The sequence below is a fragment of the Symphalangus syndactylus genome, chromosome X (assembly GCF_028878055.3).
Source record: "Symphalangus syndactylus isolate Jambi chromosome X, NHGRI_mSymSyn1-v2.1_pri, whole genome shotgun sequence".
In the NCBI taxonomy this organism is placed as follows: Eukaryota; Metazoa; Chordata; class Mammalia; order Primates; family Hylobatidae; genus Symphalangus; species Symphalangus syndactylus.
This window is the reverse complement of record NC_072447.2, coordinates 79510092-79538021: the sequence shown is the minus strand read 5'-3', so window position 1 is coordinate 79538021 and position 27930 is coordinate 79510092. Positions and strand designations below refer to the sequence as shown.

Below are 27930 nucleotides of genomic sequence, written 5' to 3'. Positions count from 1 at the left end.
TCTTCCATCAGCTATGGCAAGAGTGTAGTTAAAGGAAAGAATCAGACCAAGGATTGAGCCCTGGGGCTCTCTATTTGTAAGAATTTGGGGAGAAGAGAACTTCTGCATAGCTGAACACATGGAAGTTCCTGGAGGATACTGCACCTAGAGAGGGCATGGAAGCTCCATGCCCCTTCCCACATACTGTGACCTATGCACCTCTTTCCTCTGGCTGTTCATCTGTATCCTTTGTCATGTTCTTCATAATAAATGGGTAAACATATTTACTCATCAGTGTTAAAACCCGACACGATACAGTAACATGATTTTGTGCACTTAGAGGAGAACTATTTCCTAGTTAAGGGGAAAATTGTGCAAAGGGCCTCTGGAAGACCTTCACTCTAAGCTGTTTTGTAGGGAAACATTTCATTTAGAAGTCTGGACATTTTTTCTTCAGTTTGCTGTAATCTACATTCACTGAGTAGAACTTGTATTGATCATTGGGTCCCAGTTTATTCCAAGGTTCTGGGGGATTCTTTCTGTCCCAACTAGCATCTGGATTAAACAGTGTCAGATGCAAGACATGCAGACCTGCTCTAGTACCTCCTGCTCAAATATATACAAAGAGAGGGATGTCAAACTCGAATGCTTTCTGGCCTGACCAAAGGTGGAACTTGTGTGTAGCCTGGAAGGAGAGAAGAGCAAATATTTCAGGCCTGGGTCTAAGTAGTCTAATGCAGCATTTGATTTTTGGAGACTTAGGTAATACAGAATTGAGTTAATAATACTTCTTGTTTCATAACATGCTACTCGTGATTGATGTGAGGCCCTATTTGTTTATTTATTTTACAATGCTAGGTGCCCCCATTTGCCTATTACCCAATCCAAGAGCTAGACTATTACTAGTAACTTACTTACATCCACCTCTAAGCTCCCCCTCACTGCATCCTCTTGACTCCCTTCACTCCCACCAGAAGCAACCCTAACCTGAATTGTGTACTTGGCATTCCTTTGATTTTTGTTGCAAATAAGTATATATATATATAAAACAATATACTCTTTTTTCTTTTTTGAGGCAGGGTCTCACTCTGATTGTTCAGTATGGAGTGCAGTGGCGTGATTTTGGCTCACTGCAGCCTTGACCTCCCCGACTCAGGTGATGCTCCCACCTCAGCCTCCTGAGTAGCTGGGACTACAAGAGCGCGCCATGACACCTGGCCAATTTTTTGTAGAGACAGGGTTTAGCCATGTTGCCCAGGCTGATCTCAAACTCCTAGACTCAAGCACTCCATCTGCATCTGCCTCCCAAAGTGCTGGGATTACAGGCGTGAGCCACTGTGCCTGACCATTATCCTCTTCAGTTTTGCTTGATTTTGAATTTTATAAAAAGGGTGTCACACTGCATGTAGTCCTGTGGGAATTGCTTTCCTCAAACTAACATTTATCCATTGTTGAGCATAAAACTGCAGTTCACCCATTGGCCTTGCTACATAGTATATCATGGTGTGGATTTGCCACAGTTCTACGCATTCTCTTGTTCGTGAGCATTTGCATTGTTACCAGGTTTTTGCTACTGTGGCCAGAGCTGCTGTGAAATTCTTGTCCAGTGGACATTGACAGGAATCGCTGAGTTGTGAATGTTCAGCCTTATATATTGATGCCACATTGTTGTCCAAACTGGTTGTGTTCATTTATATTCCCAATATGTTGCAAGCTGTATGAGATCCCACTGCTCTGCATCCTCTCTAACCTTTGATGTTGCTAGGTTTCTAAATCTTTGCCAATCAAATGGGTATAAGATTTATCTTGTAGTCATGTTTAGCATTTCCCTGACTACTGATGAGCTGAGCATATCTTCATGTGTTTATTGGCCACATAGTTCCTTCTTCTATGGAATTCCTGTTCATGATTTTTGCCTATTTTCTTACTGGGTTGTTTGTCTTTCCTTATTGATTTCTAGGAGCTGTCAAAATATATTCTTGATACCAGCCTTTTGTCAATTGCATATAAGATAAATATCTTCTTCCAGCTTGTACCATGTATTTCCACTTCTGTATGATATCTTTTAAAATTGAGGTAGGACAGGCCAGGAGAGGGGGCTCACATCTGTAATCTTAGCACTATGGGTGGCCGAGGTGGGTGGATCACCTGAAGTCAGGAGTTCGAGACCAGCCTGGCCAACACGGTTAAATCCTGTCTTTACTAAAATACAAAAATTAGCCAGTCGTGGTGGTGGGTGCTTGCAATCTCAGTTACTCAGGAGGCTGAGGCAGGAGAATAGCTTCAACTCAGGAGGCAGAGGTCGCATTGAGCCGAGATCATGCCATTGCACTCCAGCCTGGGTAACAGAAGCAAAACTCTGTCTCAAAAAAAATTAAAAAATGAAAAATAAAAAAATGAGGTATACATATGGCAAATCACAGAAACCTAAGTGTACAATTTTAACACAGTTCTACACCCAGTAACCACCATGCAGATCAAAATAGAGAACATTTTCAACAGCCCCCATCCCTAAAAAGAGAATTTTGAGAGAAGATGAGGAACCAGTAAGGAAGATTGAGGAGTGATCACTGAGATTGGAATAAACCCAATGTCTTCTTCTTCTGGTAATGACAGACTAGATAACTCAGATAAACCCTCTGTGTTGGCCATCACTTAGTTGGCCATCTGGTTGAACTCAGTCTACAACCTTGCTCTCTCTCTCTGTGATGATTAGGCTGATATCACATAGTTCAATGACCCAACCCTCTAGTCATATGGTTGGTCTTTCTAGTATGGCCAGCCTCCATTCTGAGTCATCTCATTACATAAACTATCTAGGGGCCTACCATGATTCACCTCATTAGCATAAACCATGAAGTGTGGTCCATGGGGCCCACCAGGAATGACAAAGACACACCTATCTCTTAGGAAATTGCAAGAGATTAGAGGTTATCTCCCAGGACTCAGGGACAAAGTCCAGACAAATTCTTTATTTTACATTAAGTGCACAGAAAAATGCACATTATAAAAAATTCATCTTATTGGGATAGAAACATACTGCTATGGTTTAGATATGATTCATCTGTCCCCACCAAAACTCATGTGGAAATTGGATCCCCAATGTGGTGGTGTTGGGAGGTGAGGCCTTGTGGGAGGTGTTTGGGTCATGGAGACAGAGCCCTCATGAACAGCTTGCTGCCATTCTCGAGGTAGTGAGAGAGTACTGGCTCTGGTGAGACTGGATTAGTGCCCATAACGGTAGGTTTGTTATAAAGCCAGCATGCCCCTCAGGTTTTCCCTCTTTGCACGTGTCTGCTTCTCCTTTGGCCTTTTCCACTGTTTTGGCCTAGAAGGTGGCTGTCACCAGAAGCTGAGCAGTTACTTTTGCCATGCTTCCTCTACTTCCCAGCTTGCTGAATCATGAGCTAAGTAAACCTCTTTTATTTTTAAATTACCCAGTCTCAGGTATTCTGTTACAGAAACACAAAACAGACTAAGACATATACTAGCAATGTCCCAGTAGAGGGAAAAATGGTATTAAGTTGGTGCAAAAGTAATTGCAGATTTTGCCTTTACTTTTTTTTTTTCTTTTTTGTCGGAGTTTCTTTCTTGTTGCCTAGGCTGGAGGGCAATGGCTTGATCTCGGCTCACTGTAACCCCCGCCTCCCAGGTTCAAGCAATTCTCCTGCCTCAGCCTCCCGAGTAGCTGGGATTACAGGCGCCACCAATCACGCCAGGATTTTTTTTATTTTTTGTATTTTTAGTAGAGACGGGGTTTCACCATGTTGGCCAGGCTGGTCTTGAACTCCTGACGTCAGGTAATCCACCCACATCGGCCTCCCAAAGTGCTGGGATTACAAGCACGAACTACCGCTCCTGGCCCATCATTACTTTTAATAGCAAAAACTTCTACACCAACCCAATACTACAAACAACTCGATGCATGTAATTCAACAACTTACATGAAATGCACTAATTCTTTTAAAGACACAAATTATCAAAACTCACCCAATATAAAATAACTTGAATAGTCCTATAAAGACATTGAAATTTGGGAGGCCGAGGTGGGAGGATCACCTGAGCCCAGAAGACCAAGACCAGCCTGAGCAACAAAGTGAGACCCTAGCTCTACAAAAAAATTATATATAAAAAGAAATGGAATTCATAGTTAAATACCTTCCAAAAAAGATATTCCCAGCCCAGATGGCTTCACTGGCAAATTTCACCAAACATTCAAAGAAGAACTAATACCCACTCTACAATATCTCTTCCCAAAAATAAAACAGGAAGGACTACTTGTCAACACATTTTATGAGGCCAGGATTACCCTGATACCAAAACCAGCCAAAGACAGTATAAAAGAAGCAAGCAAGCAAGAAATGACAGACCACCAACTCTCATGAACATAAATGCAAAAATCATCACAAAATATTAGCAAATTGAATCCAGCAATGTCTAAAAAGAAAAATATTGCTCAACCATGTGAGGCTTATTTCAGGAATGCAGGGTTTATCCAGTGTTAAAAAAATCAGTTGATTCCATTATATTAATGGTCAATAAAAGAAAGAAAGACATGGTGATATTAATTGATGTATAAAAAGCCTTTGGCAAAATTCAACATCTATTCAAGACATAAACTCCCACCAAACTAAGAATAGAAAACTTTCTCAACTTGATAAAGGGAATATACAAGAAAACCCACAGCTAATATCATAGTTAAGAGTAAGCAACTGAATGTTTTTCTCCTATGTTCATGAACAACACAAGGTTGTGTACTCTTGCCACTTCTGTTCAACATCACACTTAGAGTCCTTCCTGTTGTAATAATTCAGGAAATAGAAACAAAAGACATTCATAAAGGAAAAGAAGAAATAAAACTGCCTGGTATTCACAGATGACATTATTATCTATGCAGAGAATCCCATGGAATCTACAAAAGAATTCCTAGAAATAATAAGTGACTTTATGAAAGGTAAAGCATATATGGTCAATATGCAAAAATCAATTGTATTTATATATACAATAAGTGCATAAATGGAAACAAAACATTTAAAAACCAGTGTCATTTACAATAGCTCCAAAAATGAAAAACCTAGGTATGAATCAGAGAAATTCAAAGTCCTGAAAACTATACAATGCTAATAAAATAAACCCAGGAAGGCCTAAATGAATGGAATAAACATGAGTATACTTTGCTTATGAATGGGAACACACAATAAATATATGAGTTCTCCTTGCATTCATCTATAGATATAATGCAATACAATTAAACTGATATTTTTTGTAGACATACACAACGTGATTCTGTAATTTATACTGAAAATCAAAAGAACTACAATGATTAAAACAATTTTAAGAAGAATAGACTGATGGGAGCCAAGATGGCTAAATAGCAACAGCTCCAGTCAATAGCTCCCAGCATGAGTGACGCAGAAGACGGGTGATTTCTGCATTTCCAACTGAGGTACTGGGTTCATCTCACTGGGGAGTGTCAGAAAGTGGGTGCAGGACAGTGGGTACAGTGCACCTGAGCATGAGCTGAAGCAGGGCGAGGCATTGCCTCACCCAGGAAGCACAAGGGGTCAGGGAATTCCCTTTCCTAGTCAAAGAAAGGGGTGACAGACGGCACCTGGAAAATCGGGTCACTCCCACCCTAATACTGCACTTTTCCAATGGTCTTAGCAAACAGCACGCCAGGAGATTATATCCCGTGCCTGGCTCGGAGGCTCCTACGCCCACGGAGCCTCGCTCATTGCTAGCACAGCAGTCTGAGATCAAACTGCAAGGTGGCAGCAAGGCTGGGGGAGGGGCACCCGCCATTGCCGAGGCTTGAGTAGGTAAACAAAGTGGCTGGGAAGCTCAAACTGGGTGGAGCCCACCACAGCTCAAGGAGGTCTGCCTACCTCTGCGGGCAGGGCATAGCCAAACAAAAGGCAGGAGAATCCTATGAAGACTTAAATGTCCCTGTCTGACAGCTTTGAAGAGAGTAGTGGTTCTCCAAGCACGGAGTTTGAGATCTGAGAACAGACAGACTGCCTCCTCAAGTGGGTCCCTGATCCCCGAGTAGCCTAACTGGGAGGCACCCCACAGTAGGGGCACACTGACACCTCACATGACCAAGTACTCCTCTGAGACAAAACTTCCAGAGGAACGATCAGGCAGCAACCTTTGCTGTTCACCAATATCTGCTGTTCTGCAGCCTCCACTGCTGATACCCAGGCAAACAGGGTCTGGAGTGGACCTCCAGCAAACTCCAACAGACTGCAGCTGAGGGTCCTGACTGTTAGAAGGAAAACTAACAGACAGAAAGGACCTCCACAAAAAAACCCCATCTGTAGGTCACCATCATCAAAGACCAAAGGTAGATAAAACCACAAAGATGGGGAAAAAAGAGAGCAGAAAAACTGGAAACTCTAAAAATCAGAGTGCCTCCCCTCCTCCAAAGGAATGCAGTTCCTCACCAGCAATGGAACAAAGCTGGAGGGAGAATGACTTTGATGAGTTGAGGTCCACCAATCAGATGTAGATTTGGTCTTTTCACATAGTCCCATATTTCTTGGAGGCTTTGTTCATTTCTTTTTACTCTTTTTTCTCTAAACTTCTCTTCTTGCTTCATTTCATTCATTTTGTCTTCAATCACTGGTACCCTTTCTTTCACTTGATCAAATCAGCTGCTGAAACTTGTGCATGTGTCACGTAGTTCCTGTGCCATGGTTTTCAGCTCCATCAGGTCATTTAAGGACTTCTCTACACTGTTTATTCTAGTTAGCCATTTGTCTAATCTTTTTTCAAGGTTTTTAACTTCTTTGCAATGGGTTCGAACATCCTCCTTTAGCTTGGAGAAGTTTGTTATTACCGATCATCTGAAGCCTTCTTCTCTCAACTCTTCAAAGTCATTCTCCATCCAGCTTTGTTCTGTTGCTGGCGAGGAGCTGCATTCCTTTGAAGGAGAAGAGGCACTCTGATTTTTAGAATTTTCAGCTTTTCTGCTCTGGTTTCTCCCCATCTTTTTGGTTTTATCTACCTTTGGTCTTTGATGATGGTGACGTACAACTGGGGTTTTGGTGTAGATGTCCTTTCTGTTTATTAGTTTTCCTTCTAACAGTCAGGACCCTCAGCTGCAGGTCTGTTGGAGTTTGCTGGAGGTCCACTCCAGACCGTTTGCCTGGGTATCACCAGCGGAGGCTGCAGAACAGCAAATATTGCAGAATGGCAAATGTTGCTGCCTGATCCTTCCTCTAGAAGCTTCATCTCAGAGGGGCACCCAGCTGTATGAGTTGTCAGTCGGCCCCTACTGGGAGTTGTCTCCCAGTTAGGCTACTCGGGGATCAGGGACCCACTTGAGGAGGCAGTCTGTCCGTTCTCAGATCCCAAACTCCGTGCTGGGAGAACCACTACTCCTTCAAAGCCGTCAGACAGGGACTTTTAAGTCTGCAGAAGTTTCTGCTGCCTTTTGTTCAGCTATGCCCTGCCCCCAGAGGTGGAGTCTACAGAGGCAGGCAGGCCTCCTTGAGCTGTGGTAGGCTTCACCCAGTTTGAGCTTCCCAGCTGCTTTGTTTACCTACTCAAGCCTCAGCAATGGCGGATGCCCCTCCCCCAGCCTCTTGCAGCTCGATCTCAGACTGCTGTGCTAGCAGTGAGCGAGGCTACGTGGGCATGGGACCCTCCGAGCCAGGCGCAGGATATAATCTCCTGGTGTGCTGTTTGCTAAGACTGTTGGAAAAGCGCAGTATTAGGGTGGGAGTGTCCCAATTTTCCAGGTACCATCTGTCATGGCTTCCCTTGGCTAGGAAAGGGAATTCTCTGACCCCTTGCACTTCCCAGGTGAGGCGATGCCTCACCCTGCTCCATGGGCTGCACCCACTGTCTGAAAAGCCCCAGTGAGATGAACCCAGTACCTCAGTTGGAAATGCAGAAATCACCCATCTTCTGCATCACTCATGCTGGGGGCTGTAGACTGGAGCTGTTCCTATTTGGCCATCTTGGAACCTCGCCTCAGGTCCTCAGTTTTCCTCTGCAGCAGGATGCACTAGACCAGCAGACACTGGAGGAAGAGAAATGGTTAGTCCCTTCTGGCCTGCTCTCTCACCATCCTCCCTGTCTCCCCCAGCCCTTACAGCTCCCATAGCCTGCAGCCTGGTGGTGAGGTGGGTTGGCCCAGAACCCTCAATGGAAAGGAGGCATCCACTCTTCATGGGGTACAGAAGTTGGAGGTGGGAGAGATGCAGAAATCAGTTTAACCTGGACACAGATCCCACCATCTAGTGTGGACCTGGATTACTATGATCCACACAAAGCATTACCTGAGGACAGCCCTGGGCTCCTGGGGGCTGCTGCTGCCTTTCCAATCTTGGGGGATGGACAGGCGGCTGCTGGTCACCTGAAAGAAAACACAAAATCCAGCTTCTAAGCCTCTGAGTGAGGTGGAAAGGGCCTAGCAGGGTCTAATGTGAGGCAGCATTACCCTGTGCTGGCAACACGTTGCCCCTGCTCTGCCCAGCAGCTCCAACTCTCCCTGTGGGACTGTCTTCCCTGTTCCCCAGTGTGAGCCCATCTGTACTTGTGGCCCGCTAGCATTGTGGCTCCGGGTAGGATGCCAACAGTGGGGCAGCCACAGGCAGGCCCTGGGAGGAGCAGTGTGGCTGAGCAGGACTTAACAGAAAAGGGCTCAGTACTGCTGAAAGTCTCCTTCCAGAGCTGGAGTTTGGAGTGGGGCTCCAAATCACCCCCCACTGCACAAATCCCACTCAGAGAGGGCGATGTGCCTTCAGGCTAGCCCCATCAACCCTGCATTTCCTGTGGGACAGCTGCCTGGGTGGGCAGGGAAGCCCGGGAACAAGGCTGAGCTTCCAGAAGCGACAGAGCCAGAGGTTTCACTCCCGACCCCTCTCCCCTCCAAGCCTATCAAACCCACAAGACTCACTGGAGAATTCACGGTGTCAGGACACAAGGCATCTCAGGCTCAATGCTAAGGGCCGTGAGGTTCCTGGAACTTGGGGAGTTCTGATGGTGGAGTCGCCACTGCTGCATTCTCCACAACTCACGGACAGGGAAATCAGCTGGGGCTTCTCTTTGGGAAGCTAAAACAGAAAGTTCTGAGTTGGGCTGGCAGTGGAGGCTGGCAGTAAATACAAGTGAGGAGGGGTTGTGTTAAGGCGGAGACTCTAGACTAATCTCGTTAGCACTTTCTCCCTCAGTCAGCTCCAAGAAAGGAGAGCTTGCATAATAGCTAGGGAAGGAGGAACTGGGAAGTTGACGAGTCTAGACGCCCAAGCTTTGCACCCCACACATGAAGGAGTCCCCTGATCCAAACCAGCTGCCAGCCCTGCCTTCCATCCCAACTCCTCTTTGAGGGCAGAGCCTGGACAACTGCAGAGTGTCCAGAGCCAGGCCTGGCACACACCAAGTGCTCCCTTTAATGTGTTCCCCTATGAGGAGGACCCCAATCGGTCATCCTAGTGTCCCTGGGCTCCCGATGACAAACTGTGAGCAAGGGATAGAGAGGGCATGGACAAAGAGGTGGGTGCTGGAAGAGAGGTGGGTGGGGGGAGACAGAGGAGAAAGAGGAGGAGGAGAGCAACGAGGAGAAGGAGGAGTGCGCGAAGAGAACCTACTCACCTGGGCCCTTGGGACCTCATCTCTATTTGGGTCATTATCTTCTCTGGCGGCAGCCTGGGACTCCCTGGTCTTCCTTCCTGCAGGTTTCTTCCCAGGGCTGCTGTGCTTGGGCTCCTTGGGTCTCTCAGACTTCCCCAGGAGGCCCACACCGGACACTGGTGGGAAGCTGGCCGGATCAGGTGGAACTGCTGAGAGTCTCTGCCCCCAGGGAGGAAAGGCTCCCCGCAGGGCCAGTTTTGGCGCACCCTCTAGGGATTTCTTCTCCTGGGCCACTTTCCTTCCGGGAGGGCTGTGGGGCAGGGGCCCTGTAACCGCAGCTCCTGAGCAGCTGGGCCTGACCCCCTCTTTCCCCACACCATGCTCTTCATTTTCTGCAAGGAAGACATGTCCAGCTCTCCCACGGCTGGCCTCTCCCTGGCTGGGGTGAGTCTGCGGGGAGGAGAGGTCAGGAGAGGTCCCTGAACCTGAAGGTAACTCTCCCTGCGGTGGAAACTGGGGCGTCTGCAAGTGTCTGCTGGCTTCTTGGAGTTTCTGGGCTTGGCCTGGCTTCCTTCTTTGGTGAAAATGATCACCCTGATCAACGGTAAGTCACTGCTCTCATCTGCGGAATCAGAGTCTTGGGTAGACAGCCCTGCGGGCCCTTCCTCGGAGGGCTGCTGGGGATCCACGCAGATGCTGCGTCTGCTCTTCAAGCCCCTTTCTGGGTTCTCTCAGGCTGGGCCTGTCCCAGGACCAGTGAGGTGGAGAGGGCCGACGGAGTTCCTCTGCTGCCATTCCCCCCGGCTGGGGCCCAGCACACCTCTCCCACTGGGACCGACCTCCAGGTCCGCCCTAATGTCAGCGGACCCTTTGGCAGCGATGCCTTCTAGGGACGGGTGTCCCTGGATGCTGGGCGGTGGCATGACTCACAGCGTTTTACCTGTAACAGCTTTGGGTAGCTCACAGTCAAGGCTCACAGGGAGGCTCAAAGTCAAGAAGCAGGGGTTTTAGGTTTGTTTCTGCTACTGCTGTGAAAAACACCATTGTCGATTTCCTAGGGACTCACTGCATTGAATGTGTAACGGCTTTGGGTAGCACCTACGTGTTAACCGTCTTCCCGTCCATGAACACGTGATGTGTCTCTATTTTTTGGTGTTCTGAGTGTTTCATCAGTGTTTGATCGGTTTCAGTGTGCACACCTTTCACCTCCCTGAATAAACGTATTCCAAGGGTTTTATTCTTGGCCCGATATTCTAAATACGTTGGTTTCCCGGGTGTCTTTTTTTGGATAGTTTGTTGTTTGGGCATAGAAAAGCGAGAGATTTTCGCATGTTGCTTTTCCATTCCGCAACTTCGCTGACTTTGTCTATTGGTTTTGATCGTTTTTTGGTGCAGTGTACATCAGGGTTTTCTCTATGTGACATCATGCCATCAGCAAGCAGAGATAATTGAGCTTCTTACTGTCTAATTTGGCGCCTTTTATTTCTTTTTCTTACAATACATGATCAAATCGACACGTGGTTGTGTGTCCAGTGTGTGTGTGCGTGTGCATGCGTGTGTGTACACACACGCACGCACACATATGGGCTGGTGCCCATGTATGCCCCCACTTGGGAATCAAATTAATCGGGGATGCTCTCGCTTGAGGGACAAAGGGCTGATTCACATAGTGAAGGCAGTGGTGAAGGATCCATGAAGGATCCAATGGGCTGGGATCTACCTTAAACAAGAGGTATTTTTTCAATTCTAAAACCTAGGAAGGCGTGGAGTGGGACAAATTCTTAGAAATAAAAATTTCTGGCCTGCCAAACCAGCACACCCATATGCCAAACAACCCTCTTGGGCACAGCCACGTGGCGATTTGATCACCTATTTTAAGAAAAGAAATAAAAAGGATTCAAATTGGAAACTAAGAAGCTCAATTTTCTCGGCTTGCAGATGACATGATCTCACCTAGAGAAAACCCTGATGTACACTGCACCAAAAAACGGTCAAAACCAATAAACAAAGTCAGCAAAGTTACAGAGTGCAAAAGCAACACGTGAAAATCACTCGCTTTTCTATGCCCGAACAACAAACTATGCGAAAAAGACACCCGGGAAACCAACATATTTAGAATACCAGGACAAGAATAAAACCCTTGGAATACGTTTATTCAGGGAGGTGAAAGGTGTGCACACTGAAACCGATCAAACACTGATGAAACACGCAGAAGACCAAAAAATGCAGACACATCCCGTGTTCATGGACGGGAAGACGGTTAACACGTAGGTGCTACACAAACCCATTACACATTCAATGCAGTGAGTCCCTAGGAAATCAACAATGGTGTTTTTCACAGCACTAGCAGAAACAAACCTAAAACCCCTGCTTCTTGACTGTGAGCCTCCCTGCCCATGTTTCTATCGGGTGCTAGCTCTTTGTGTGGAACAGAGGCTTGCAGCTCCTCTGTGAGCCCGGTGCTTCTCACGCATCATGAAGAGGGCTGTCACCAGACACTGAATCTGCCAGCACCTTTACCTTGAACTTCCCAGTCTGCAGAACTGTGGGAAATAAACATTTGTTCTTTAAGCTACCCAGTCTATGGTACTTTGTTATAGCAGCCTGAATTGACTAAGATACTAATCATCAGGGAAATACAAATGAGACCCACAATATCACCTCATGCTTATTGGGATGGCCACTATTAAGAAAAAAAAAAAAACAGAAAGTGGAATGCTTGTACACTACTAGGGATGGTGCACCCATTATTAAAAACAGTATGGGAATTTCTCCAAAATTTAAAAATAGAATTACTTCAATATGATCCATCAATCCGACTTCTGGGTATATATCCAGAATACCTGAGAAAGGATCTTGAGTATATATTTGCACGCCCATATTCATGGCAGTATTATTCACAATAGCCAGGGGGTAGAAACAACCTGACTCTCCATGAATGGAGGCATGGATTTTTACAAGGTGGCATATAAAGATTATTTGGCCTTTAAAAAAGGAAATCCTGTCATATGATACAACACGAATGAATCTTCAGGACATTATGCTAAGTGAAATAAGCCAGTCACAAAAAGAAAAACATTGCATGATTGTACTTATATGAGGTACTTTTAAAAGTCAAACTCTTAGAAACAAAAAGTAAAAGGGTGATTGCCAGGGGCTGTGGAGAGCAGGGGAAAGGGGAGTTGTTGTTCAGTGGGTGTAAATCAGTTTTGCAGGATGAAAATGTTCTAGAGATCAGTTGCACAATAACATTCACGTAGGTAACACTACTGTACTGTATACTTAAAAATGATTATGATGGTATGTTTTATGTTACTTTTTACCACAATCAAAAAAGTTCTATCCAGAGAAATTAGGCAAGAAAAAATACCAAAGGGCATTCAAACTAGTAAGGGAGATGTGAAATTATCTCTATTCACAGATGACACAATTCTATATATAGAAAATCTGAAAGAATCTTCAAAACCATTACTAAAGCTAATGAACAAGTTAATACACAAATTCAACGAGGTTGCAGAGAATAGGATGGATCAAAATACAAAAATTATAAAAAATACCGTATGATTCCATTTATATGAGGTACCTAGAGTAATCAAATTCATATTGACAGAAAGTAGAATGATGTGTTCCAGCATCTGAGTGGGGGAAGAGAAAATGGGGGGTTATTTCATGGGTACATAGTTTCTGATTGGGAAGATTAAACAACTTGTAGAGATAGATAGTGGTGACGGTTGTACAGCAATGGGGATGTAGTTAATGCTACTAAACTGTGTGCTTAACAATAGTGAAAATTGTAAACTTCTTTGTAACAAGAAAACAGATTTACTGATTTTAAGAGAAAAGACACTATTTTGTTTTGAAAAAGACAGGAAAGCTAAACTGAATACATGTCTGAAATACTCAGAAAAATCCTACTCGTATCTTTAGTATGTTCCAATAATTTGTTTAAACAACACACTAAAAGTTAATAAATATTTTTATAATTCTAAAAGTCTCACAGTTGTTGTAAATGCAAATCACCCATAAACTATTATTTAGCTCATGGCAATTTTGTGAGAATATAACTTATAAAAGATTTAGCATTTCTCACAAAAATCACATCAGGAAATACATATTTACAAAACCAAATACATTATACAAAAACCCATCATGTTACTCAGTAAATGTGTTTTTAAATAATTAAAAAGTTTATTCGGTTGGGCTCGGTGGCTCACGCCTGTAATCCCAGCACTTTGGGAAGCCAAGGCGGGTGGATCACCTGAGGTCAGGAGTTCAAAACCAGCCTGGCCAAGATGGTGAAACCTAGCCTCTACTAAAAATACAAAAATTAGGGGGCCGTGGTGGCAGGCGCCTATAACCCCAACTACTTGGGAGACTGAGGCAAAAGAATCACTTGAACCCAGGAAGCAGAGGTTGGGGTGAGCTGAGATCACACCACTGAACTCCAGCCTGGGTGACAGAGTGAGACTCCATCTCAAATAAAAACATAAAAATAAAAAGTTTATTCAACTGTAGTCCAAACTTGGAAAAGAATATTACATTATCACACATGTACTATCTCTACAAAAGTTGCTTACCACATTTATATAATATAGCCAGACAATTGTAAAATGTGTTCAATATCTTTTAGTGTTACTATGTTTCTATGCTTACGGGAGTGAATAATGCAATCTGCCTAATTTAAGTGAAATTTAAATGATGGCACTTAAAAATTATAGTATCTTAAAAAAACACAATGAAAGAAGTTTTGGTTTCTGGTTCCACAATGGTGGCATAGGTGGAAGCTGGCTTCACTCCACTTCACAGAAAAACAAAAACAAATATACGACGCCAAGATTATCACCTGCAATATCCCTGAACTCAACTATGAGGATGAGTCAGTTCCCAGGGCCACAGAGAAGTGAAAACACTCCAAGCAAACAAAAAGAGAATTGGATTTCCATATCTGCAACACCCTCCCCCTGAATCTGCTTGGCACCACGTGTGCGGAAAATTTCCTTTGAGTCGTGGTTTCTACACAGAAAGAAGTGATATTGAGGTGAACGGTCAGCTTCCACACCATCTTGGGTTCCCTGGCAGGAGACCTGTTCCTGACTCAACCCACGGGAAGCATCGTGAGTGCCTGAGGGGAGAAATGTCCCTGAAGACAGCCAGAGACAAAACGGGGAGGCAGAACTATCATCCTCAACCTAGGAAACTCTGCACTGTAACTCAGCCAAAGGAGATGCCAAATCTGAGTGGCTGTTCAGCAGCACCACACTGTAGGTGGTATGTTCCACAGGCCTCCTGGACTCGGACCCTTAGCCAGCTTTTCTACACTGCCAAGATACCATCTTTGGGACCTCCCCCATTCTGGATGGGCAGCACTCTGTTCATTTGCTTGAGACAAAGCAAATGGGCTTAAGGCACCATCTAATGCTGTAAAGGAGGCAGTGGCCTAGCAGAAAAAAATAAGACGTTCAACAGGTAAATTACACAGAATCTCTAAGAAAACATAAAGATCCAAACAAGCCAGACAGAGGAGACTGGAATAAATAGCAAATCCTTTAGGTATTTTATTTTATTTGTAGCTTTTGTGAATGAAATTACATTCTTGATTTCTTTTTCAGAGTGTTCACTGTTGGCATATAGAAATGCTACTGATTTATGTGTGTTGATTTTGTATCCCACAACTTACGTGAATTTATTCATCAGTTCGAATAGTTTATTGGTGGAGTCTTTAGGTTTTTGCAAATACAAGATCATGTCATCTGCAAACAAGTGGAAGGATAATCACCAGAGGGTGGAAAGGGTAGTGAGGTGTGAGGGAGAGTTGGGGATCTGTATGTTCCTTCTATACTCAGTTTTGTGAGGGCTTTCACCATAAAGGAATTTCGAATTTTATCAAATGCTTTTTACAGCATCAATTGAAATGATCATATGGTTGTTATCCTTCATTCTGTTGATATAGTGTTTCACACTGATTGATTTGCATATGTTGAACCGTCCTTGGATCCCAGGGATAAATCCCACTTGGTCATGATGATGACTGAACACCTTTCCTCTAAGATTTGGAACAAAACAAGATGCCCACATTCACCTCTTTTTTTCAACATGGTCCTGGAAGTCCTACCTAGAGCAATCAGACAAGAGAAAGAAATAGAAGGCATCCAAGGATCAGATGGTTGTAGATGTGTGGTGTTGTTTCTTAGGCCTCTGTTCTTTTCCATTGGTCTATATATCCGTTTTGGTACCAGTACCATGCTGTTTTGATTACTGTAGCCTTGTAGTATAATTTGAAGCCAGGTAGCATAATGCCTCCAGCTTTGTTCTTTTTGCTTAGGATTGTCTTGGCTATGTGGGCTCTTTTTTGGTTCCATATGAACGTGAAGGTAGTTTTTTCCAATTCTGTGAAGAAAGTCAGTGGTAGCTTCATGGGGATAGCATTGAAGCTATAAATTACTTTGTGCAGTATGGCCATTTTCACGATATTGATTCTTCCTATCCATGAGCATGGAGTATTCTTCCATTTGTTCATGTCCTTTTATTTTGCTGAGCAGTGGTTTGCAGCTCTCCTTGAAGAGGTCCTTCACATCCCTTGTAAGTTGGATTCCTAGGTATTTTATTCTCTTTGTAGTAATTGTGAATGGGAGTTCACTCATGATTTGGCTCTGTTTGTCTATATTGGTGTATAGGAATGCTTGATTTTTGCACATTGATTTTGTATCCTGAGACTTTGCTGAAGTTGCCTGTCGGCTTAAGGGGATTTTGGGCTGAGACGATGGGGTTTTCTAAATATACAATCATGTCATCTGCAAACAGAGACAATTTGACTTCCTCTTTTCCTAATTGAATACACTTTATTTCTTTCACTTGCTTGATTGCCCTAGCCAGAACTTCCAACACTATGTTGAATAGGAGTGGTGAGAGAGGGCATCTTTGTCTTCTGCCAGTTTTCAAAGGGAATGCTTCCAGTTTTTGCCCATTCAGTATGATATTGGCTGTGGGTTTGTCATAAATAGCTCATATTATTTTGAGATACGTTCCATCAATACCTAATTTATTGAGAGTTTTTAGCATGAAAGGCTGTTGAATTTTGTCAAAGGCCTTTTCTGCATCTATTGAGATAATCATGTGGTTTTTATCTTTGGTTCTGTTCATGTGATGGATTACGTTCACTGCTTTGTGTACGTTGAACCAGCCTTGCATCCCAGAGAGGAAGCCGACTTGATCGTTGTGGATAAGCTTTTTGATGTGCTGCTGGATTCAGTTTGCTAGTATTTTATTGGGGATTTTCGTATAGATGTTCATCAGGGATATTGGCCTAAAATTCTCTTTTTTTGTTGTGTCTCTACCAGGCTTTGGTATCAGAATGATGCTAGCCTTGTAAAATGAGTTAGGGAGGATTCCCTCTTTTGCTATTGATTAAAATGGTTTCAGAAGGAATGGTACCAGCTCCTCTTTGTACCTCTTGTATGGGGAAAGGATTCCCTATTTAATAAATGGTGCTGGGAAAACTGGCTAGCCATATGTAGAAAGCTGAAAGTGGATCCCTTCCTTACACTGTATACAAAAATTAAGTCAAGATAGATTAAAGACTTAAACATAATACCTAACACCATAAAAACCCTAGAAGAAAACCTAGGCATTACCATTCAGGGCATAGTCATGGGCAAAGACTTCATGACTAAAATACCAAAAGCAATGGTAGCAAAAGCCAAAATAGACAAATGGGATCTAATTAAACTAAAGAGCTTCTGCACAGCAAAAGAAACTATCATCAGAGTGAACAGGCAACCTACAGAATGGGAGAAAATATTTGCAATCTGCCCATCTGACGAAGGGCTAATATCCAGAATCTACAAAGAAATTAAGCAAATTTACAACAAAAAAACAAACAACCACATCAAAAAGTAGGGAAAGGATATGAACAGACACTTCTCAAAAGAAGACATTTATGCAGCCAACAGACACATGGAAAATTGCTCATCATCACTGGTCATCAGAGAAATGCAAATGAAAACCACAATGAGATAACATCTCACACCAGTTAGAATGGCGATCATTAAAAAGTCAGGAAACAACAGGTGCTGGAGAGGATGTGGAGAAATAGGAAAGCTTTTACACTGTTAGTGGGAGTGTAAATTAGTTCACCCATTGTGGAAGACAGTGTGATGATTCCTCAAGGATCTAGAACTAGAAATACCATTTGACCTAGCAATCCCATTACTGGGCATATACCCAAAGGATTAGAAATCATGCTACTATAAAGACACATGCACGCATATGTTTACAGCTGCACTATTCACAATAGCAAGGACTTGGAACCAACCCAAATGTCCATCAATGATAGACTGGATTAAGAAAATGTGGCACATATACACCATGGAATACTATGCAGCCATAAAAAAGGATGAGTTCATGTCCTTTGCAGGGACATGGATGAAGCTGGAAACCATCACTCTAAGCAAACTATCACAAGGACAGAAAAACAAACACCGCATGTTCTCACTCATAAGTGGGAGTTGAACAATGAGAACACATAGACTCAGGGCGGGAGCATCACACACCAGGGCCTGTCGGGGGGTGGTGGGTTGGGGGAGGGATAGCATTAGGAGAAATACCTAATGTAGATGACGAGTTGATGGGTGCAGCAAACCAACATGGCACATGTATACCTATGTAACAAACCTGGATGTTGTGCACATATACCCCAGAACTTAAAGTATAAATATGTATATATATATATATATATATATATATATATATGAAAAAAAGGAATCCAAATTAGAAATAAAGAAGTCAAATTATCAATGTATTGTTGAATTCGGTTTGCTAGTATTTTGCTGAAGATTTTTGCATCAATATTCATGAGAGAAATTGGCCTGTAGCTTTCTTTTTTTTCTTTAATGTGCCTTTGTCTGTTTTTTTGGTATCAGGGCAATCCTGGCCTCGTAGAATGAGTTTCAAAGTATCCCCTCTTCCTCTGTTTTTCAGAATAGTTTGAGTAGGATTAGTATTAGTTCTTCTTGACTTTTTGTTCCTTTTTGATGTAGGTGCTTTTAGATATACACTTCTCTCTTAGTACTGCTTTTGCTGTATCCCGTAGTTTGGGTATATTGTGTTTTCATCATCATTCGTTTCAAGAAATTTTAAATTTCCTTCTTAATTTCTTCACTGAGCCATTGGCCATTCAGGAGCATACTGTTTAATTTCCATGTATTTGTATAGTTTCTAAAATGCCTGTAGTTATTCATCTCTAGTTTTATTCCATTGCGGTCAGAGAAGACGTCTGATATTATTTCAATTTTTGAATGTTTTAAGATTGTGACCTCACCTGATCTATCCTTAAGAATGATCCATGTGCTGAGGAAAATAATGTGTTTTCTGCAGCCATTAGATGAAATGTTCTATAAATATCTATTATATCCATTTGCCCTATAGTGCAGATTAAGTCTGATGTTTCTTTGTTGATTTCCTGTCTGGAAGATCTCTCTAATGCTGAAAGTAGGATGTTGAAGTCTCCAGCTATTATTGTATTGGGGTCTATTCCTCTCTTTAGCTCTAGTAATATTTGCTTTATATATCTGGGTGCTCCAGTGTTGGGTGCATATATATTTACCATTGTTGTATTCTCTTGCTCAATTGACACCTTTATCATTATATGATGACCTTCTTTATCTCTTCTTATAGTCTTTGTCTTGAAATCTATCTTGTCTAACATAAGTACAGCTATCGGTTCTCTTTTTTTTGGTTTCCATTGGCATGGAAGATTTCTTTCCTTCCCTTTATTTTCAGTTTATGTTTGTCTTTATAGTTGATGTGTGCTTCTTATAGAAAACAGATCATTGGGTCTTTTTAAAATATTTATTCAGCTACTCTATGTCATTTGATTGGAGACCTGAACCCAGCACTGCACTAGGTCTCACCCATACCTGGCTGTAACCAATACCCGACTACCGCCTATGTTCACTCAAGGCCCTAAGACTCTACAATCAGCAGGTGGCAAAGCCAGCCAGGCCTGTGTCCTTCCCTTCAGGGTGGCGAGTTCCCCCAGATCCCAGGCGGGTCCAGAGATGCCCTCTGGGAGCCAGGGACCAGAGTTAAAAACCTTAGAAATCTACCTTGTACTCTACAGTATTGCAGCTAACTGCCACTCAACCCACAAGACAAAGTCCTTCCCACTCTTCCCTACCCTTTCCACAGGCAGAGAAGCCTCTCGCTGTGGCCACCACCACTGCAGGCCCACAGAGACTACTGCCAGGCTACTGCCTGTGTTCACTTAAGACTGAAGGGTTCCTCGGGTATCTGTGGTGAATGCTGCCAGGCCCGGGACTCACCCTTCAGGGCAGTGGGCTCTCCTCTGGCCCAGGGGAGGTCCAAAATTCCCATGCAAGAACCAGGACCTAAACTCAGGGACCCCAAGAGCTCACTTGCTGCTCTGCCCTACTGTGGCTGAGCTGGCATCTAAGGTGCAAGACAAAGTCCCCTTTACTCTTGCCTCTGCTATTCTCCCAGAGAAACTATGTCTGCCCATAGCCACTGCAGCTGGGAATGTGCTGGGTCTCCCCTGAAGCCAACATGTCTTAGAGTTTCACCCAGGGCCCGTGGTAAACTACCTGGGTATCACTGCAGGTTGCTCAGGGCCCAAGGGCTCTTTAGTCAGCAGGTGATGAATCCTGTCAGGGCTAAGTCCTTCCCTTCAAGACAGCAGATTCCCTCCTGGTCCAGGGTGTGTCTAGAAATGTCATCCACGAGCTGGACCCTGAAATGGGGCCTCAGGACTCTGCCCAATGCTGTATCCTATTGTGACTAAGTTGGTATCCAAGATGCTACACAAAGTCTTCTTTATGCTTCCCTCTCCTCTCCTCAGGTGAAGGAAGGAGTCTCTCCTGGAACTCTGAGCTGTGCTGCTGGGGTTGGGAAAGCCATAGTACATGTATTCCCTCAGCCACCTTGGCTGGTGTCTCACTAGGTCGTGGGCTCCCCATGTCCTCTGGCTCTGAGCCCAGCACAGCACTAGCAGTCGCAGTCTTTGTATCCTAGACCACCTCTCAAGTTTAGTTAGAATCCAGATCCTGCAGTGGTGAGGCTTCCCAAAACACAAGTTCTGACCTCTGTAGTGTATAAATCCCCTCTGGCTAGGGCTGGTCTAAATGCTCCCTCTGTGGGCAGGCATCAGCCGACATCAGACCAGTTTTGCTTTCTGCTGTGACGGGGCAGCACTGAGTTCAATGCACGTCCCATAGGCACTGGGTCATGCTGAGAAATCCTTTAATTAAACAGCAGAAAAACACGCAAAAAATTAATGTGCTATGAAATTTGATTTGCTAGTACTTTGTTGAGGATTTTTGCTTCTATGTTCATCAGGCATATGGGCCTATAATTTTCTTGTAGTGTCCTCGTCTGGCTTTGGTATTAGGGTAATGCTGGCCTTGTAAAATGAGTTTGGAAGTATTCCTAATTTTTCAGTTTATTGGATGAGTTTGAGAAGGATTGATCTTTTTTTTTTATTATACTTTAAGTTTTAGGGTACATGTGGACAAAGTGCAGGTTTGTTACATATGTATACATGTGCCATGTTAGCGTGCTGCACCCATTAACTCGTCATTTAACATTAGGTATATCTCCTAATGCTATCCCTCCCCCCTCCCCCCCCACCTTACAATCTTAATCCTTCTATAAATGTTTGGTAGAATTCAACAGAAAGCCATCAGGTCCTGGGCTTTCCTTTGATGGGTGACTTTCCATTACTGATTCAACCTCTTCATCCAGTTTTTGTCTGTTCAGATTTTTTATTTCTTTATAATTCAGTCTTGGTATGTTGTATGGATAAAAGACATTTATTCATTTATTCTGGGTTATCCAATTTGTTGGCATACAATTGTTCATAATAGTCTCTTATCCTTTTAATTTCTGTAGAGTGGTTGTAATGTCTCTGATTTCATTTCTGTTTTTAGTTAGTCTTTCCTCTTTTTTTCTTAATTTAGCTAAGCATTTGTCAATTTTGTTGATCTTTTTTAAAAAACCATCCCACATTTGTTGCTATTTTCTATTGTTTTCCAAGTCTCCATTTTATTTATTTGTGCTCTGATGTTTATTATTACCTTCCTTCTACTATCTTTGGGCATAAACTCCCTTCTTTTTCTAGTTCCTCGAGGTGTAACATTTGGTTGTTATTTGAAATCTTTGTTGTTTTTTGTTTTTTTTTTTTTTTTAGATGATTTTTTTTTTAACTTTTTTTTTTTTTTTTCTTTTTATTATACTTTAGGGTTTTAGGGTACATGTGCACAATGTGCAGGTTTGTTACATATGTATACATGTGCCATGTTGATTTCCTGCACCCATTAACTCGTCATTTAGCATTAGGTGTATCTCCTAATGCTGTCCCTCCCCCCTCCCCCCACCCCACAACAGTCCCCGGAGCGTGATGTTCCCCTTCCTGTGTCCATGAGTTCTCATTGTTCAATTCCCACCTATGAGTGAGAACATGCGGTGTTTGGTTTTTTGTCCTTGCGATAGTTTACTGAGAATGATGTTTTCCAGTTTCATCCATGTCCCTACAAAGGACACGAACTCATCATTTTTTATGGCTGCATAGTATTCCATGGTGTATATGTGCCACATTTTCTTAATCCAGTCTATCGTTGTTGGACATTTGGGTTGGTTCCAACTCTTTGCTATTGTGAATAGTGCCGCAATAAACATACGTGTGCATGTGTCTTTATAGCAGCATGATTTATAGTCCTTTGGGTATATACCCAGTAATGGGATGGCTGGGTCAAATGGTATTTCTAGTTCTAGATCCCTGAGGAATCGCCACACTGACTTCCACAATGGTTGAACTAGTTTACAGTCCCACCAACAGTGTAAAAGTGTTCCTATTTCTCCACATCCTCTCCAGCACCTGTTGTTTCCTGATTTTTTAATGATGGCCATTCTAACTGGTGTGAGATGGTATCTCACTGTGGTTTTGATTTGCATTTCTCTGATGGCCAGTGATGATAAGCATTTCTTCATGTGTTTTTTGGCTGCATAAATGTCTTCTTTTGAGAAGTGTCTGTTCATGTCCCCTGCCCACTTTTTGATGGGGTTGTTTGTTTTTTTCTTGTAAATTTGTTTGAGTTCATTGTAGATTCTGGATATTAGCCCTTTGTCAGATGAGTAGGTTGCAAAAATTTTCTCCCATTGTGTAGGTTGCCTGTTCACTCTGATGATAGTTTCTTTTGCTGTGCAGAAGCTCTTTAGTTTAATGAGATCCCATTTGTCGATTTTGGCTTTTGTTGCCATTGCTTTTGGTGTTTTAGACATGAAGTCCTTGCCCACGCCTATGTCCTGAATGGTATTGCCTAGGTTTTCTTGTAGGATTTTAATGGTTTTAGGTCTAACATATAAGTCTTTAATCCATCTTGAATTAATTTTTGTATAAGGTGTAAGGAAGGGATCCAGTTGCAGCTTTCTACATATAGCTAGCCAGTTTTCCCAGCACCATTTATTAAATAGGGAATCCTTTCCCCATTTCTTGTTTTTGTCAGGTTTGTCAAAGATCAGATAGTTGTAGCTATGCGGCATCATTTCTGAGGGCTCTGTTCTGTTCCATTGATCTATGTCTCTGTTGTGGTACCAGTACCATGCTGTTTTGGTTACTGTAGCCTTGTAGTATAGTTTAAAGTCAGGTAGCGTGATGCCTCCAGCTTTGTTCTTTTGGCTTAGGATTGACTTGGCAATGCGGGCTCTTTTTTGGTTCCATATGAACTTTAAAGTAGTTTTTTCCAATTCTGTGAAGAAAGTCATTGGTAGCTTGATGGGGATGGCATTGAATCTATAAATTACCTTGGGCAGTATGGCCATTTTCACGATATTGATTCTTCCAACCCATGAGCATGGAATGTTCTTCCATTTGTTTGTATCCTCTTTTATTTCATTGAGCAGTGGTTTGTAGTTCTCCTTGAAGAGGTCCTTCACATCCCTGGTAAGTTGGATTCCTAGGTATTTTATTCTCTTTGAAGCAATTGTGAATGGGAGTTCACTCATGATTTGGCTCTCTGTTTGTCTGTGATTGGTGTACAAGAATGCTTGTGATTTTTGTACATTAATTTTGTATCCTGAGACTTTGCTGAAGTTGCTAATCAGCTTAAGGAGATTTTGGGCTGAGACAATGGGGTTTTCTAGATATACAATCATGTCATCTGCAAACAGGGACAATTTGACTTCCTCTTTTCCTAATTGAATACCCTTTATTTCCTTCTCCTGCCTGATTGCTCTGGCCAGAACTTCCAGCACTATGTTGAATAGTAGCGGTGAGAGAGGGCATCCCTGTCTTGTGCCAGTTTTCAGAGGGAATGCTTCCAGTTTTTGCCCATTCAGTATGATATTGGCTGTGGGTTTGTTGTAGATAGCTCTTATTATTTTGAGATACGTCCCATCAATACCTAATTTATTGAGAGTTTTTAGCATGAAGGGTTGTTGAATTTTGTCAAAGGCCTTTTCTGCATCTATTGAGATAATCATGTGGTTTTTGTCTTTGGTTCTGTTTATATGCTGGATTACATTTATTGATTTGCGTATGTTGAACCAGCCTTGCATCCCAGGGATGAAGCCCACTTGATCATGGTGGATAAGCTTTTTGATGTGCTGCTGGATTCGGTTTGCCAGTATTTTATTGAGGATTTTTGCATCAATGTTCATCAAGGATATTGGTCTGAAATTCTCTTTTTTGGTTATGTCTCTGCCAGGTTTTGGTATCAGGACGATGCTGGCTTCGTAAAATGTGTTAGGGAGGATTCCCTCTTTTTCTATCGATTGGAATAGTTTCAGAAGGAATGGTACCAGTTCCTCCTTGTACCTCTGGTAGAATTCAGCTGTGAATCCATCAGGTCCTGGACTCTTTTTGGTTGGTAAGCTATTGATTATTGCCACAATTTCAGAACCTGTTATTGGTCTATTCAGAGATTCAACTTCTTCCTGGTTTAGTCTTGGGAGGGTGTATTTGTCGAGGAATTTATCCATTTCTTCTAGATTTTCTAGTTTATTTGCATAGAGGTGTTTGTAGTATTCTCTGATGGTAGATTGTATTTCTGTGGGATCGGTGGTGATATCCCCTTTTTCGTTTTTTATTGCATCTATTTTATTCTTCTCTCTTTTCTTCTTTATTAGTCTTGCTAGTGGTCCATCAATTTTGTTGATTTTTTCAAAAAACCAGCTCCTGGATTCATTAATTTTTTGAAGGGTTTTTTGTGTCTCTATTTCCTTCAGTTCTGCTCTGATTTTAGTTATTTCTAGCCTTCTGCTAGCTTTTGAATGTGTTTGCTCTTGCTTTTCTAGTTCTTTTAATTGTGATGTTAGGGTGTCAATTTTGGATCTTTCCTGCTTTCTCTTGTGGGCATTTAGTGCTATAAATTTCCCTCTACACACTGCTTTGAACGTGTCCCAGAGATTCTGGTATGTTGTGTCTTTGTTCTCGTTGGTTTCAAAGAACATCTTTATTTCTGCCTTCATTTCATTATGTACCCAATAGTCATTCAGGAGCAGGTTGTTCAGTTTCCATGTAGTTGAGCGGTTTTGACTGAGTTTCTTAATCCTGAGTTCTAGTTTGATTGCACTGTGGTCTGAGAGACAGTTTGTTATAATCTCTGTTCTTTTACATTTGCTGAGAAGAGCTTTACTTCCAACTATGTGGTCAATTTTGGAATAGGTGTGGTGTGGTGCTGAAAAAAATGTATATTCTGTTGATTTGGGGTGGAGAGTTCTGTAGATGTCTATTAGGTCCACTTTATGTAGAGGTGAGTTCAATTCCTGGATATCCTTGTTAACTTTCTGTCTCGTTGATCTGTCTAATGCTGACAGTGGGGTGTTAAAATCTCCCATTATTATTGTGTGGGAGTTTAAGTCCCTTTGTAGGTCACTGAGGACTTGCTTTATGAATCTGGGTGCTCCTGTGTTGGGTGCATATATATTTAGGATAGTTAGCTCTTCTTGTTGAATTGATCCCTTTACCATTATGTAATGGCCTTCTTTGTCTCTTTTGATCTTTGTTGGTTTAAAGTCTATTTTATCAGAGACTAGGATTGCAACCCCTGCCTTTTTTTGTTTTCCAGTTGCTTGATAGATCTTCCTCCATCCCTTTATTTTGAGTCTATGTGTGTCTCTGCACGTGAGATGGGTTTCCTGAATACAGCACACTGATGGGTCCTGACTCCTTATCCAGTTTGCCAGTCTGTGTCTTTTGATTGGAGCATTTAGCCCATTTACATTTAACGTGAATATTGTTATGTGTGAATCTGATCCTGTCATTATGATGTTAGTTGGTTATTTTGCTCGTTAGTTGCTATAGTTTCTTCCTAGCCTCGATGGTCTTTACAGTTTGGCATGTTTTTGCAGGGGCTGGTACCGGTTGTTCCTTTCCATGTTTAGTGCTTCCTTCAGGAGCTCTTTTAGGGCAGGCCTGGTGGTGACAAAATCACTCAGCGTTTGCTTGTCTGTAAAGTATTTTATTTCTCCTTCACTTATGAAGCTTAGTTTGGCGGGATAGGAAATTCTGGGTTGAAAATTCTTTTCTTTAAGAATGTTGAATATCGGCCCCCACTCTCTTCTGGCTTGTAGAGTTTCTGCTGAGAGATCAGCTGTTAGTCTGATGGGCTTCCCTTTGTGGGTAACCCGACCTTTCTCTCTGGCTGCCCTTAACATTTTTTCCTTCATTTCAACTTTGGTGAATCTGACAATTATGTGTCTTGGAGTTGCCCTTCTCGAGGAGTATCTTTGTGGCGTTCTCTGTATTTCCTGAATCTGAATGCTGGCCCGCCTTGCTAGATTGGGGAAGTTCTCCTGGATAATATCTTGCAGAGTGTTTTCCAACTTGGTTCCATTCTCCCCATCATTTTCAGGTACACCAATCAGACGTAGGTTTGGTCTTTTCACATAGTCCCAAATTTCTTGGAGGCTTTGTTCATTTCTTTTTATTCTTTTTTCTCTAAACTTCCCTTCTCTCTTCATTTCATTCATTTCATCTTCTATCAGCGATACCCTTTCTTCCAGTTGATTGCATCTGCTACTGAGGCTTCTGCATTCTTAGCGTAGTTCTCGAAACTTGGCTTTCAGCTCCATCATCTCCTTTAAGCCCTTCTCTCCATTGGTTATTCTAGTTATCCATTCTTCTAATTTTTTTTTCAAAGTTTTTAACTTCTTTGCTATTGTTTTGAATTTCCTCTCGTAGCTCAGAGTAGTTTGATCGTCTGAAGCCTTCTTCTCTCAACTCATCAAAGTCATCCTCCATCCAGCTTTGTTCCGTTGCTGGTGAGGAACTGCGTTCCTTTGGAGGAGGAGAGGTGCTCTGTTTTTTAGAGTTTCCAGTTTTTTTGGTCTGTTTTTTCCCCATCTTTGTGGTTTTGTCTACTTTTTGTCTTCGATGATGGTGATGTACAGATGGGTTTTTGGTGTGGATGTCCTTTCTGTTTGTTAATTTTCCTTCTACCAGACAAGACCCTCAGCTGCAGGTCTGTTGGAGTTTACTAGACGTCCACTCCAGACCCTGTTTGGCTGGGTGTCAGCACCGGTGGCTGCAGAACAGCGGATTTTCGTGAGACCACAAATTCAGCTGTCTGATAGTTCCTCTGAAAGTTTTGTCTCAGAGGAGTACCCGGTTGAATGAGGTGTCAGTCTGTCCCACTGGGGGGGTGCCTCCCAGTTAGGCTGCTCAGGGGTGAGGGACCCACTTTAGGAGGCAGTCTGTCCGTTCTCAGATCTCCAGCTGCGTGCTGGGAGAACCACTACTCTCTTCAAAGCTGTCAGTCAGACAGGGACATTTAAGGCTGTGGAGGTTCTCGCTGAGTTTTTGGTTGTCTGTGCCCTGCCCCCAGAGGTGGAGCCTACAGAGGCAGGCGGGCCTCCTTGAGCTGTGGTGGGCTCCACCCAGTTCGAGCTTCCTGGCTGCTTTGTTTACCTAAGCAAGCCTGGGCAATGGCGGGCGCCCCTCCCCCAGCCTCGTTGCCGCCTTGCAGCGTGATCTCAGACTGCTGTGCTAGCAATCAGCAAGACTCTGTGGGCATAGGACCCTCCGAGCCAGGTGCGGGACACAATCTCCTAGTGTGCCGTTTTTCCAGGCCCGTTGGAAAAGTGCAGTATTAGGACGGGACTGACCCGATATTCCAGGTGCCGTCTGTTTCCCCTTTCTTTGACTAGGAAAGGGAACTCCCTGACCCCTTGCGCTTCCCGAGTGAGGCAATGCCTCGCCCTGCTTCGGCTCGCGCACAGTGCGCTTCACCGACTGTCCTGCACCCACTGTTAGGCACTCCCTAGTGAGATGAAACCGGTACCTCAAGCAGAAATGCAGAAATCACCCGTCTTCTGTGTCGCTGGGGCTGGGAGCTGGAGACCGGAGCTGTTCCTATTCGGCCA

General features: G+C 43.1%; 2 pseudogenes; both read right to left on the bottom strand.

Moving 5' to 3' along the window:
- Positions 1-409: 409 nt before the first annotated feature.
- LOC129475337 (cytochrome c oxidase subunit NDUFA4-like) lies at positions 410-3846 on the bottom strand (annotated as a pseudogene).
- Positions 3847-7930: 4084 nt separating this feature from the next.
- The window catches only part of LOC129475336 (uncharacterized protein CXorf49-like), a 47688-nt pseudogene continuing 27688 nt past the window's right edge, over positions 7931-27930 (bottom strand).